This window comes from Bidens hawaiensis, unplaced genomic scaffold (assembly GCF_021521415.1).
Source record: "Bidens hawaiensis isolate Kalapana, Puna unplaced genomic scaffold, B.hawaiensis_p1.1 tig00034652_1, whole genome shotgun sequence".
NCBI lineage: Eukaryota > Viridiplantae > Streptophyta > Magnoliopsida > Asterales > Asteraceae > Bidens > Bidens hawaiensis.
The window spans coordinates 53,986-70,054 of NW_027496006.1; positions in this window are offsets into that span (position 1 = coordinate 53,986).

Sequence of the window (16,069 nt, forward strand, 5' to 3'; positions counted from 1 at the left end):
GGATCTCGTGTTCAACATTCTCCTCAACTATTTCACCCTCTTCAACATCATCTTCAATCACTATTTCAGCACCAATCTTTTCAATCTCCTCAATTGGTAGAACATCATCTTCACACATAAACTCATCATCCAACATATCATCATCTAATTCCTTCAAGGCATCGATCACATCATCTCCCATCTCCTCGTCATCAACCATCACCACCTCATCACCACCAGAACCGCCAGCTGCGCTTGCAGACTCCCCCTGAGCTGTGGAAGTCCCAAGAGCTTGAGTAGTTCTTGGCAACTCACCACCTGCACCTTTCGATGCATTGGGATCATCGTCTCTGTCATTCCTCTTCTTTGTCCTGAGCTCGTCGCCTTTACAGCTCATCTCCCCCTGAGATGCCAAGAACTCCTTCATAGCATCTATAATTTTCCCATGTTCAACCAGGAGGGACGACTGTAGTTGAGTTTCTGCTACTAGGCGCTGAATAGCCTGGGTCTGGATAAGATTCACCCTTGACTGCTCTACCACGACCCGTTCCAGTGCGGCTATTCTTTCCGAGTCTGATAGGGTTGCATCGAAATCGAACCTCATATGCGATAAATCGTGAGTGTACTGAGGAGGGATTTCCGATGAAACCGGGACATCAGAAGCAGCTGTGGACGTAACCGCAGGTGGTATCGTGACCGACAACCCTGCAGTTGCAACGACTGTCGACTCAACAAATTGTGCAACAACCTCCGACGGAGTAAGCGTTGGAGGCGGCAACGATACGATATCTGGAGTCGTCAGCTGGAGTGTGATAGACGGGAGGCCAACAGATGATGTTGTAGCCACCACGTGTACATCGGTGGCGCTTAAACTTGTGACCTGTAGTGATGTAGGAACAATCGACATACCTGACAGTGCAGGCGGAGCGAAACGTACAACTCTTGAAGTCTCTCCAGCTCCCATACCTGCACCTGTCCTTTCCCGTCTTGAACGTCTAATCAACTTGTGAATATCCTCTTCTTCTTCTGACTCACTATCATCATCTGTCCTCTTTCTCTTCCCAAACGTCCTCTCTTGAGTCACCAACATCCTTCTCGCCTCATCCATAACATCATCAAGATCTGAGTCAGCCACCGTCGTAGCTGCTCTAGTAACACGCACAGTCGAGACACGGTCAACTGGGATCTGAACGTTCTCCTCTGGATCCACCCGATCCATATCGAAGAATCCTTGACCTCCGAATTCTGCATCAAGGTCCACTTCCTCCTCCGGTGACACAACAGGAGCAGCACGTATAGCTTGAGATGCTCCTGCCTGTTGTGGTGCCGGGTCTCTGAACTCATCCCCACGAGCTGGCACATACCCCAGGTTTATTAAGTACCCAAAGAGTGGAGTATGCCTTGGACGCAGTTCAGGCTTGCTCCTCGCGCTGGATGTTCGGCATTGAGCGAAGATACGTTTGCTCACACTCTCCACGTATCTTATTGGACGTCGTTGAGGCAACGTGGGAGCAACATGATTCAAGATCATCTGAATGAATCTTGGATACATGATGAACCTTTCACGAGCCATCGCTCTCCTCTGTCTATCGATCTCATAAAAGACCATCTGACTAAAGCTATAACGTTTGTTATAAGTCAGAGCAGTCATTGCTGACTGCATGGTCGCACCCGTACCATCAGTGCCCGCCTTCCTCCCAGACATGCAGACAATCATTACGTGCATGAGGAAGCGCCACTGATCAAGTAGGAAACCCTTCCTCCGTTGTGTATCGCCCAATGGACCAGAATAGCCCATTCGTAGAAATGCTCCATCGCGGAACGGAGTAAAAAACTCTGTAGGGTCATCCCTAGTCTCCTCTCCAAAACGTAAAGCCACCCGAATTTGTTTAGACGAGAACTGAACTTCTTGATTGTTGACGGTTGCTCGCATAACCGGGGGCTCAACGCGGCAATCGTATTCCACCGTCTTCCAAAAATCCTCAATATTGGGTAAGGATATCGGCAGAGTAATTGTGATCGCGTGGAATATCCGCGAGCGAAGGAGGAATGTAATAATCTCGCGGTAGTCCTCCACACCACTCGCATCTGGGTCTAAGGTAATGTACATGTTGTGCCCAGGGAAGAATTGTCTCTGGTTATCTCCCCCGTCATCGCCACCAGCACCTCCAGCACCAGCAACAGCAGCCATATCTGCAACAAACGAACCAAGTTAGATAAACGTTAAGGCATAACACAAGTTCGCTTGTTACCATGAGCGAAGTTGTGATAAAATCTGTATAGGCGAAGTTAAAGGTGGGGCGAAGTTGGGAACAACTTCTCTTCATCTTTAAGTTCGTCTAATAACTAATAAGTAAAAAGGTCCAGGCGAAGTTAATGATAACTTCGCCTCACCACAACATCGCCTCAGGCGAAGTTAAGCCTCAGGCGAAGTTACGGATAACTTCGCCCAAACCCTAAGTTCGCCTGAATCTGAATCGGCGACAGTAAGGTCGTTTCAAACTTTCGAAAACTTGATGTTTCTGGTTAATGTGAAGATTTAGGACTCTTAAACACAAGATTTTAAGTATAACTAGACGACCAGGTTGTACATGACCACGTGAAGACAAGTTTTGAAATCGGGTTTAAGGATCGATCGTCCGAGGTCATTAACCGGTTGTCGAAACAACCTAGGATTAACAACATGAACATCGATTATCAGATATAAGAACCCAAACACACCTTGAATACTGATTGAAATCGAAGAAAGATAACAAAGATGAATCGACAGGTAAGATCGCTAAGTTCGCTGGTAAATCGGAGAGTATAAGTTCGCTGATATTTGAGAATAATGAACGAATGACCTTTGAAAATCCTTATATAGGGGCGCTGTTATACAGGCGAAGTTACGGTTAACTTCGCCTAGGCGAAGTTATTCACAAGTTCGCCTGTTTAACAACTTCGCCTATATTTACAAAATCAAACCTTATAATTTGAACATTTTTCAATTAACTTTTAAAACTTCCCTTTGAGAATTAAATGACACGATCAAGTCCAAGTAACCAGATATAAAAGCATACAACTACATAAAAAGAAAACTTTTAACAATTAAAGTTTAAGGGATCAAATTTCAGTCTTTACAAGGGACTACTACGTTTTAGAAAAGATCCGAACAGGAATCATACTAATTACGTGACTGTCACATAGATCCGTGTTTAGCTGTATTATGACATAAAGAAACAGGTTGTAGGCAGGTAAATAACTTAAAATGGTTTTCATCATTTTTGTGATACGAGTTAGGTTCAATTATGCCTCAAAATTTAAGTGGGCAACAACTCAGAGATTATGATGCCTCCTATCTATTCTCAAAGCGTATTTGGCTTTTTCCAAGTCACCCCGAATTGACTTCGACCCATATTGTCTGGTTAAGTTTGTAAGTACTCTTCATGAGCTTCCCGTTCTCTTTCTTACTCCATGATTGAGAAGTCTTGACATTGTCAGCTCTAGAATGTTTCAATAACTCATAAGTTTTTTTTTTTTTTTTTTACGATAAACATATACATAGACTTCAGAGTAGTAAAAAAATGCAAGTCCCGAATCTGTATCACTGCAGTTTCTTCACACACTATCTTTATGGGAATCAGAACATTTATGGGCTCGTGTATGACTGGGTAATCGCTTTTCTGCCTATCATTCGGAAAGATATATATGAAGACATGCAAAACTCTTAAGGAGTTTCCACGTAAAATCGAGTAGATTTAGTTTGTATCACATCTACTTTTACGCACCATAAAAAGCTACCATGACATACAATGACTGTTCTAAAGCCTTTTAAGCCTAATAACTTCACTAGTTAAGCACACAAAAGCAGTATATCTATCATTTTCCAAGGTTGGATCAATTTTCTGTTAAACATAGTAAAGTAACTTCTTACGAAGTAGTAGACTTGAAAAATAATTTCATTTCCCAAAAAGAAAAATTTTAACATCAATCGCCCCAACCAAAACAAAGTCTTCAGGTAAACGGCTATCCCGAAGATCCAATGGATCAGCTGGACCGACCACATACTAGTATGTGTCCTTCTAACTAAGTATGATCGACTAATTTTAAGCGAAAGAATGAAAACACATCATAAACCGCCCCGGTCACTTTCAGTCATCTGGTTAATGGCTATCCGCATATTCTACAAGTAGAAATGAGGACCAAACATATCCTAAGACATGTCCTTCAAACTGAGGCAACCGACATAATTCTAAGCGATAGTGACGTTTTTTTTTTTTTTTTTTTTTTTTTTTAAACGAACATAAAAAGCATGGTTACTCGGGATTGATCATCCCATTCAGCTCAATAAGGTTTTGAAATCTTGTTTTGTCAAACGCTTTAGTATATAAATCAGCGAAATTATCAAGCGTATCCACCTTTTCAAGCACAATCAGTTTCTTCTCAGCACAATCCCGTATAAAATGATGACGTTTGTCAATATGTTTAGTTTTACTGTGCTTCACGGGATTGTTAGTTACTGAGATAGCAGTTGTGTTATCAATGCAAATAGGAGTAAGTAAGAAATTCAGACCATAGTCGCGCAACTGTTGTTGAATCCAAAGAACCTGGGAGCAGCAGTTGGATGCTGCCATGTATTCTGCTTCACAGGTTGAAATTGCGACTGAAGTCTGCTTCTTGCATTGCCACGACACCAATCTGCCACCAAGAAACTGACATCCACCGGTTGTTGACTTCCGACTCTGATTGCACCCTCCATAATCAGAATCTGTGTAAGCGACCAACTCCAAGTCTCCTCCTTTTACGTACCACAACCCCTGCTTCGGTTTGCCTTTGAGATACAGCAAGATCCTCTTCACACCCTTCATGTGAGATTCCTTTGGGTTTGCCTGAAAACGAGCACAAAGACAAACTTCAAACATAATATCAGGCCTAGAAGCAGTTAAGTACATTAAAGAACCTATAATAGCCCGATACTGAGTTGGGTCCACATCTGCGTCATTGTCAGAATCAGCACCCAATTTATGGTTGACGCAGATTGGAGTATCGAATGGAGTGATGTCCTCCATCTTGAAGCGTTTGAGCACATCATGGACATACTTGGTCTGATGAATGAACATCCCTTCCTTCTTCTGATCAACCTGCAATCCTAAAAAGAAAGTTAGTTCACCCATAGCACTCATTTCAAACCTTTTCTTCATGACGGCCTCAAAATCTTGACACATGGAGACTTTTGATGTAGCAAAAATAATGTCATCCACGTAGACCTGCACTAGCAGGAAGTCGCTTCCTTGTCTCTTCACAAACAGTGTGCTATCAATCTGACCTCTTTCAAACCCATTTTCAAGCAAGTAATCTGATAAAGTTGAGTACCAGGCACGAGGTGCCTGATGTAGTCCATATAACGCCTTGCTTAATTTGTACACATGGTCTGGAAAGTCTGGGTCAGGAAAACCCGGAGGTTGCTCAACATACACAACCTCATCAACTTTCCCATTTAGGAATGCACTCTTTACGTCCAACTGAAAAACCTTCATCTTTTTATAAGCAGCAAATGTCAAAAACAATCTAATGGCTTCCAATCTTGCCACAGGAGCGAACACTTCATTATAATCAATCCCCTCTTGTTGATTAAAACCTTTAACAACTAGCCTCGCCTTATTTCTTATAATAATCCCTTTCTCATCTCTCTTGCACTTAAACACCCATTTTGTGCCTATCGCATGCACATTCTTTGGTTTTTCAACCAAAGTCCAAACTTCCATTTTCTTGAACTGAGCCAACTCTTCTTGCATGGCTTCGACCCACGAGCTGTCCTTGAGAGCCATTTGATAATTCTTCGGTTCAATCTGGCTGATAAAGCAGGTGTACAAGCATTCGTTGATTATGCCTGTCTCCTTAATGCTTGGGTAAACACAGGTGTGCTCATTCAAGCTACGTCTTGTTTGTACACCGGAGGACACATCACCAATCACATTCTCCAAAGGGTGATCTTTATGAATTCTCGTGGTCGGAACAGAACCGACATGCAGATTGTCTTCCAAGTTAGAAGAGAGCTCGTCAATGATTGTTTCTTGCTGAGAGTGAAACGGATTGAAAAATTCTTCTTCGGTCGAGGCAGCAGGGGTATCGATAGCATTTGATGAGGAAGGTTGACATTTATCGATCAGCTGTCTTTGCAATAGATTTTCTTCCTCATCAAGGATCATCTTCGTAGCAACTCTCTCTTCTTCTTCAGCAATATCCAAATACGGTATGTTAAAAGACTTAAAAAGTTTAACATAGTCGAAAAACTCAGCAGGTCCGTTGCTTGGTTTTGGCGGTTGGTAACTTGTGATATCGGTGTTACACACCACCTCAACCTTGCTGGTCGATGTATTAAAGACACGTCTGTTGGGTGTCTCAACAACATAACCGACTAAGATTCCTTCATCGGCTACTTCACCAAATTTAGAATTTGTCTTTAAAATCGAACAAGGGGACCCGAATGGTTCAAGACCACTCAAGTTGGGCTTCCTCCCATGCATAAGCTCATAACACGTTTTATTAAGTCGTTTAACCATCAAGACTCTATTGAGGATATAGCAGGCTGTAGCAACAGCTTCAGCCCAGAACACCACAGGAAGCTTTGAATCAGCCAGCATAGTTCTGGCTCCTTCAATTAATGTTCTATTCTTCCTTTCAGCCACTCCATTCTGTTGCGGTGTATACGGAGCGATGTATTGGTGTTCGATCCCTTTCTGAAGGCAGAAGATCTCCATCTCAAAATTCTTGAACTCCGTTCCATTGTCACTCCTGATGAACTTAACCCTTTTATCCATAACGTTCTCAACTTTGGTAATCAAATTCTTCACCATCTGAGCCGTTTCATCTTTTGATTTCAGGAAATATACCCACGAATATCGTGAGTAATCATCAGTGATAACCAAGCAATAAGAAGTACCTCCCAGACTTTTTGCATTCACGGGACCGAAGAGATCCATGTGAAGCAATTCTAGGGTACTGACAATTGAATTGACTTTGTTGGTGAGATGTGATTTCTTGTGCTGCTTTCCCTTCTTGCACGGTAGACATTTGTCTTCAAAATTGAAACTTTTCAAAGGAACGCCCAGCACAAGTCCATTCTTGACAATGTGGTTCATCTTCCGAAGATGAATGTGCCCCATTCTCCTATGCCACAATTCGGACTCTGATTCGCTCGCTTTTGTCATAAGGCATGATTCTTCCGTGGCCATTTCAGTCGACCTCATATCCATAATGTGCGTATTCCTCTCACGTGGAGCCTTCATCACAATCCACTCCTCTGGTATCTGAAAACCAGGATGTAACAGAATTGCTTCATTCTTTGTGAAGTGTACGGTGTACTCCTTATCACAAATCTGCGACACACTCAGTAGATTGTGCTTCAATTCTTCGACAAAGTTTACTTTTTCTAATGTCATCTTCCCGTTAGACACCGTTCCCATTCCTGTAATCTTTCCTCCACTTTCACCTGCAAAGCTCATTCTCCCTCCTTGAACAGGTTTCAAATCGTGTAACAAGTTTTTGTTACCCGTCATGTGCCGGGAACAGCCGCTATCCACAACCCAAAGATTATTGCCAGCCCTGTTCAACTGTTCCTGCACGATAAAGCAAAAGATTAGAATCTAGGGACCCAAGACCAATTGGTCTTGGATCTACACATCCCAAACTTTGGCTTTCCAAAGTTAGTATCTGGATAATTCTTGTAAGTCCTATTAGGATACCTCATTGTAGATTGATTGTGAGGCCTTCCAAACCTTTGTGAATTGAAAGAGTTATAGCTTGTGGTTTGGTTATTAGCAGTGTAAAACTGAGATTTGTTTCTATGAAAACCTGAATTAGTCACATTTTTGAATTTTGAATGGTTTTCATTTTTAGCAGTATGATAATTACTATTAGGCTTATTCTCAATTTTAGTAGGCCTCACACCTCTGAATCGCTGCTTCAGAGGGCAATCCGCAACAAGATGTCCTAATTGATTACACCTAAAACAACACCTATGCTCAACTTTTTTATCAACCGGTGTTTTAGATGTCGAGGCTTTATTACCGCCCGTTCGTCTCACATATGGTGGGACGTACGGGTTTAGTGGAGTACTCTTTTTATTCGTCTTATCTTTCTCTCCACCATTGGGTAATACCACCTCCTCTTTTGCCTTACCAGACTCGGATGACTTATCCGAATCCGATGAGACTGGACTTGGATCAGAAATTTGAACACTTGAAACAGGCGAACTTGTTTCGCCTCCACTAACATTTGGTTCTTTACAAGTTACTTTAACTGGTACTGTCTGAGCAACCTCAAAGTCAACAGATTTCTGAACACTAGGGTTAAAAGTGTAATTGTGATTATAAGGTGGTGGAACCTCATGATAACCGATTCCTCCTCTCTTAGCAGAGGAACCTTGATCACTAACAAGGTGATCAAGAATAGCAGAGGAATTTCTGAACTGCTCAAGTTTTCTATTCAATTCCACCACTTTCACCTGGTGATCAGCAATCTGTTTTTCTCTATCAGCGATTAGTTTGGCTTTTTCTTCCAAAACTTCATAGCTTAGATCAATCACTTCAATTTTTTCAGCAAGTTTTGCTTTTAGACTTTTAATATCTTTTTCACAAGCTTTTATCTTTACTTTATAACTATTTTCTCTTGTTTTAGTATAGTGATGATCTTCTTTTAAAGTTTTAAACTCAGCATCCAAACTAACATACTGATCAGTTATAGTAGCTAATTGCTCAGACAAGTTTTCGCATTTAGAACAAGTAGGTTTAGAACATACCTCGGAGAGCTGGTCTTTAACATCTGCCATAAAAGCTTTTTCTTCTCCGGTAACCTTCTCATTTCCTTCAGTTTCAACCTTCGCCAAATTGGCCTGTTCGAAAGTTTCTTCAGAATGCAAGTTCCAGTTGTATTCACCATCTCCTCTGGAAATCATTGCACTATAATCTTTAGAACCCCCACTTTGCTGTGTAGACCTGCCCTGACTTCGTTCCACACGCTCATTCCTGCATTCCTTTGCAAAGTGACCGTTTTGCTGACAATTGTAGCATCTTACCTTCGTCTTGTCAAACCCTGGCCTTCCACCGACAAACTTCCTTCCGGTCTTTCTCATAAACCGCTTCACTCTTCTCACGATCATGGCCATCTGCCATTGTAGATCCATTTCTTCCAGATCATCAGCATCAATCTGGTCATAATCTTCATCCAACATAGCTGGATCAACAATCTTCCCCTGAATGTAGTTCTCATAGGAAGCAATAAAAGAAGCATAGAGACCAAAACTACTCTTCAGCAGACTTGACACTCATAGGCATCTTGGAGTAGTTGTTGCTGGGAATACTTGGAGAGCAACTACTCTTGCTTACCTGGGGTTGAGAACCACTCGATCCACCTGCTACATAGCAAACATCACCATTTGTGTTGACTGACACATGCCCCTCATGTGATGAATTTGCGCCCGACTCTCCCTTCGAGTAGTAGGCAGCAGATCCAGTCTTCGATCCTGAGCTAGTGTTGACTTTAGCTCCATACATACCTGGATCTTGAACCTAATCCATAGGTGTCTCTTTTCTGACCATGTTAAGCTCAAAGGTTCTGAGCTTGTTGACTGTCGTTTCTAGATCATATGTGGGAAAGTCTTTGTCTTCCCTCACGGCTTCAGCAGTCTGGCAATCAACATACCACCATTTAAGGTTCTTCAACACATCCTTGGGCATTGTCTTCATCGGCACATCTTTAAGACACCGAATCGGTTTGTACTTCATTACCATCCAAGGCTTGCCATCTGCTCTCATTCCCCTTTCTTTATCTTCCACTAGCTTTCCCTTCTGTGGCTTTAATAACTCAAACTTCTTTTCTTTAATACTTTCTTTCCACACGATCTTCCCAATAACTCTGGCCATGTTGTCGTCACTTCTATTAATCAACCCCAATCTAGCCAAATCCTTCACCTCACATTCAGGCAATGTATTGAGAGATCTCAACGTCCTCTTAAAGTATTGGATCCCATCATATCTTTTCACCACGAACACTTTTAACTGTTCATCATATAGCCAACAGATAATTCCTTTCTTTGATTCAGCATAGCCTTTGATATTATAGCTTTTCTTGAACATGGTTGGAACAGCAGGCTTCTTAGTTTTGATAAACCAATGAGCATAGCCTTCCTTCCATCTAGGCTGCTCCTCCCATTCTGTATCATCACCTGCTGTGTCTTGACATACATCTGACTTTTCAACTTCAGGGATCTCGTGTTCAACATTCTCCTCAACTATTTCACCCTCTTCAACATCATCTTCAATCACTATTTCAGCACCAAACTTTTCAATCTCCTCAATTGGTAGAACATCATCTTCACACATATACTCATCATCCAACATATCATCATCTAATTCCTTCAAGGCATCGATCACATCATCTCCCATCTCCTCGTCATCAACCATCACCACCTCATCACCACCAGAACCGCCAGCTGCGCTTGCAGACTCCCCCTGAGCTGTGGAAGTCCCAAGAGCTTGAGTAGTTCTTGGCAACTCACCACCTGCACCTTTCGATGCATTGGGATCATCGTCTCTGTCATTTCTCTTCTTTGTCCTGAGCTCGTCGCCTTTACAGCTCATCCCCCTGAGCTGTGGAAGTTGTTCTAACTTCGCCTAAGGCGAAGTTGTTCTAACTTCACCTATGGCGTCTCCGCTGGTCTGAATTGCATAGCGACGGTCACAAAATGCACCAACAGTCTCCCCTTTGACAGTTGCTCTCAATTCTAACAAACACAAAAGATTATCTGTTACAAAACATGCACCAACAACCATCACGTATCGTGATGGCCTGTTTCAATGGTCATCGCATGGTGCAATGACTCAGCATCACCGGGCGATGCCACGTGATGACACATGGCTGTCACATTGTGCCATGTGTTAACACGCGGTTTGACATGTATCCCCGGTTGCTTAACGAGGACATCACGTATCATGGTTGTCCAATGGATATGATCATCACGTAGCTCGACACCAACCATTTCTCGATTAGGGTGAGTGTTCGTCACGTATTGTGATGGTTCTGAAAATCAGATATTTCATTTTTAGTCATTCAACTTTACAAAATTTACAAAAATTGGCCCGAAAGTTTCGGGATGTTATACATATCGAGTTACCACTACATCCCCGCCGCAACGCACCTGTTCAAAGAAGCTACAGAGATAGGGTTTGAATACTTTCGGGTTTCTAATGATGTGACCAATGGACATGTTAGGGTTCCTTCGTGAATCAAATTCGAGTTGTCGAAACGCGTATGATTTATTGATTTCTCGTGTTGCAAAATTTGTGTAACTGTATTTTCTTTCTTAAGCATGTGTCATTTGTTGATATAATGCAAAGCCTACATATAGGACTAGGTTTACCTATAAAGAACATAAAAAATCATTACTTTTTTAAGCGTCTTAGTGCAAATTTACCGAACCCTATAGCCCACCATTGCTTTGCATTTAATTCTTTTGAGGTGGCCCTCACTTTCTCTAGAAAATTACTCAAAAGTCAAAAAGAGTTCGTCTACATCCATCCAAGTTCAATACAAATGATATTTTATTTCGTATGAAAATTATACCGTGTCATTAAAGAGTAACAAGACTCATTGAACTATGTATGTAAAACAAAACTGTTATTTTAGTCCTTTAAATAAAATCTTTTCTTTTCTTTCTTTTTTCCCTTTTGCAAAAAAAGTGTAGGTTTCTGAGTTGGAAAATTGAAGGTGAAAATTGATTAAATTTGGAAGGGTAGGGCTCGTAAACACAAACTGATCTATTTTATTTTATTTATTTTTTTAAACGACCAACAAAAAAAATTATTAAAAATTCTAGCAAGAAGCTAGAACACAACAAAGAACAGCAACCGTACACAAGACCCGACACTTACAGCAAAGGCTTACCACCTACGAGATAAATGAGCTAATAAATGAATTATAATCGAAATTTACACCAATCCTCCCACGATAACCCACTTTTTTTAGATCTATTGTTTATCTAAAGATAACCCATCGCTTTGATTTTTTCCACCAAACCGGTAACGTGTATTGGAATTCCATTATGGACTAACGCATTACGTTTCTTCCACATGCACCAAACTGACTCCAAACACACTGCATAACACTTTAGCTTTGTGTTTAGGGAATGTCATATACTTATACAATTCCATCAAATCCCGGGCATTGAAAGCATAAATCTAAGGGATCTTACACCATTGCGATATCAAGCTCCAAACCGTTTGCGCTAGGCCACAAGAAATAAGCAAATGATCTATCGTCTCCTCATCCGCATTGCAAACCGAACACAACAATGACCCAACCAACATGTTCCGCATCGATTTCATTAACTAGCTAGCTTTCGAAAATAATGTTTAAGCGCATATTAATGCCATCATGGCCCATCTATATTCTTGGAATACACAAACTCATATTTATACGTGCATGGTTCATTTACATTAGACAAGTAGAACAAACATTGTATTTCAACCACTTTTTTTATATTTAAAAAAAATTGTTTGAGCTAATATAAATTAATGATTTATTTTATTACTAGTTTTGAAAAAGTATATAAAAAAATTACTTGTAAAAAAGGAAATGAAATATATAATAAAAACAATAAGAAGTTTATAATTTTAAATTTATAAATTTAAAAAAAAATCTCTTTATATACAATATTTGTTGTTTTATCATAAATATTCCAACCACTTTTTTCATATTTAAAAAAATTGTTTGTACTAAAATAAATTAATGATTTATTTCATTACTAGTTTTGAACAAGTGTATAAACAAAATTAAAGGAAAAAAAGGAAATGAAATATATAATAAAAACAATAAGAAGTCTAGAATCTCAAATTTATAAATTTGAGAAAATATCTTTATATACAACATATGTTGTTTTATCATAAATATTCCATCATCATCCAATATTAATAATTATAGACCATGTTTGTTATTTACTCTGAATAATGAAACATAATGACATATAACGTCCGTGAGAAAAAACCGAACATCGAAAGAACAAACCAACCCTAGAAAAGATTGTTCTTGACTATTTTCTACTTGTCTAACTTTAGTATTTCTCTTGATCTTCAATCAATATTTGTTTTTAATTTCCTGACAATTTTATAATTTTATTGTCAAAATGATTTTGACACATAACCCAAAGATTTGCTAGGATGATTGAGATAAGAGATTATGAGAAAAAATTAACTATTTTATAACCAAATTGACAAAATAATTTTGACCCATGACCTATGAATGGCTAAGACGAATGAGATGGAGGGATTCGAAGTTTAAATGTAAACTTCGATATCTATTTTTCATTATTCTACTTTATTTGAAAAATAAGATAAGTTAAGACACATTTTCTCACAAACACATGTGCTTTGTGTAATAACTGTTTTTTACCAAACCGTGAACCAAATTGCAATAACAGTTTGACCATTGTAAACCAATTTTTTAAATACTATTGAACCAAAATTAACCTAGCAAAACCGTGTCCATACCAGTTTTAACATAGTTTGATTTCACAGTTCATGTTATTGGAGCTTTAATTAAAAAATGTATAACTTACAATAAAAATAGAAAAAATGGATAGTTTCCTAACAATTAAGACCTTAAAGATCGCCTTATGCATGGTGTTGTAAAGTAAACCTCCATCAAATTTATAGTCCAACTTAGATAATTAGAACTCATGTAAACTGTAACAAGCTAAGTAACCTAAAAATCATATTAGAGGTTTTTCAACTGGTTTCGAGTATAAATCGTAAATGGAGCATTCAATACGATGTGAAATTCCTAAAACCGAACGACCAAATTAGAATGGAAAAATCCAACTTTGATGCCAAATAGACAATCGGTTTAGGTGGTTTCACGCACTGCTAGAAATACAGGTTGCTCCTGATGGCAATGATCATCACAAATGTCCGATACAAAAGTTCCCTTGCACATTTCCATCTTAGAAATTTAGGTGGTTTCCGACATGTGTTTTTCCTACATATTTCCAGCACATGTTTTTCCATCACATACTTTCCCTACATATTTTTCTTATACATACTTTTCCGAAACCCATTTTTTCTACACAGTTTTGCCATGTACAAATACATATACATACGAATAGTCAAACATATACGCATGCATACATACATACATATTCAAGCATATTTTCACACATAAACATATGTATACATACATATATACTTAAACACATATACACATAAACACACGTATACATCACATATAAGTACATATTCATACACATGCACATAAAGTTCACACGCATACAATATACATGCACGTACATCGCTACTACAAAACATGTATTCGCTATGGACTTTTGCTACAAGCATAATCGGTCCCAGTTTTCTTATACATTAGCTATGCACACGTTTTGCAACAGTTTTGTTATGGATATTTTGTCGGAGTTTTTTGTTTTATTTAAAAAGACTCGTAGCAAAATCTGTGTCAAAAATCAAGAAAACAACAAAATAGTTCACTAAAATCCTTAGCAAAAACGAGAATATTATAAATACTGAAAATAAAATTTGTAACAAAATTCATATATACCTATACTATTAAAGCAAGACAATTCAACATGTCATTCAATTAGACCCTCCGTAGATGTAAAAATTTCCATTTTTATAATTTCCCCTTCATCGAGTGATTGTTGAACTCTTGATTTAGGATAAATTGATGTTAGCCTTCTTTTTTTGCTAATTTGTATAGACTCACAATCTTACATTTTGATTTCTTTTAAAACACAAATATAAATTATTCTTACTAATCTTTGTATTATAGAAAATTATTTATATCTTATAAGGCTTGAGTTATAATAAGAAGATTAGTTTTCCTAAGAATGGCACATGTCAAATACCCCCATCATTTTAAAACGTCCATAACTTTTTTATATGACATTTTTTTAAAAAACAATTTCACCATAATAACGAGTGTTTTTTTATCCTTTATATGAGTACTATATTGCTATATAAAAATAAAAAAAATTCGTGGGTTTTTTACAAAGTGTGTTTTACCAAAATTGTGTTTTACAAAATTGTGTTATACAAGTGTGTTTTATTTTTCATAGTGTGTTTTGCATTGTGTTTTTTACATTGTGTAATTTAATTTTGTTTTTCATTGTGTTTTTGTCATTGTGTTTTTCTTTTCATAGTGTTTATTCAATTGTGTTTTTTACATTTTGTCTTTTTCATTGTGTTTTCATAGTGTTTTATTTTCCGACGAAATTTCTGAAGACTTTTCCGGCAAGGTGGTGGAGGTGGGTGGCGGTAGGCCGTGTTGGTTGTAGGTGATAAGTGAAAATTTAAGTGGGTTTTAATTAAGTGAGATTTTGAAATTAAATTAAGTGGGTTTTCAATATTAAGGTATTAGACAAAAATACACTCCTTCCTATCCTTCTTAGGATAATCAAACTTCTTATTTGATCTTTTCTCTATCTTATAAATCCATAAAATATGTTATGACGTATATTATTAAATTTAACTTTTTTATTTTATTTTATAACCAATCCTGTATCACACGGGCTCTGTCCTAGTTAAAAATAAGAAAACACATATTTAATGCTTATTAATGCTTTAGTTTAGAAGGGCTGTTATATGAAAGCTAATTTTCTTTTGTTATATGTATTTGATGGTATTACTTATACGGGGAAAGTTAACGTACAAATGAAATTAACGTGTTAATTGTGAGAATCAAGTAGAGTAATTATATATACAAATAGAGTAGTTATTTAATTACATCATAAAGTTAATATGTATTTACTATATGAGATGTAATTGCATAAGTACACTATTTGTATATATAATTACTCTACTTGATTATAACAATTAGCAAGTTAATTTCATTTGTATTTGATCTAAACCATTATTTATACATTGTATGTTGTGAAATATAAACATAACTTTTAAAGAATTTATAATGATATTGCTTATTAGTTAATAATGACGCTTTTATATATATATATATATATATATATATATATATATATGTGTGTGTGTGTGTATATATATGTAATATATCAATTATATATATGATTGTTATATAAATAAAAATTATACAA